This window comes from Vidua macroura, chromosome 5, assembly GCF_024509145.1.
Source record: "Vidua macroura isolate BioBank_ID:100142 chromosome 5, ASM2450914v1, whole genome shotgun sequence".
NCBI classification, from domain to species: domain Eukaryota; kingdom Metazoa; phylum Chordata; class Aves; order Passeriformes; family Viduidae; genus Vidua; species Vidua macroura.
In genome coordinates, this window is record NC_071575.1 from 21914712 (window position 1) to 21915062 (window position 351).

Below are 351 nucleotides of genomic sequence, written 5' to 3' on the forward strand. Positions count from 1 at the left end.
TCTCTATCTATGCCTGGTGACAAATACTCCTTACCTTAGCATGATCTTGCATGTTACTAAGTGGTTGCTAACATCAGCAGAGCTCTCCATCTTATGGATGCACCGAGGCCTTGACCTCTTCCGTTCTCCACTATGTCATAGAATCAGAGAAATGTTAAGGTTGGAAAAGACCTCCAAGATCATGAAGTCCAACCATCTTCACCACTAAATCATCTCCCCAGCTGCCACAGCTAGGAACTTTCTGAACATTTCCAAGAACTGGTGATTTCATCATATCCCTGAGCATTCCGTTTCAATACTTGACCAACCTTTCAGTGAGAGAATTTTTCCTAATATCCAATTAAACCTCCC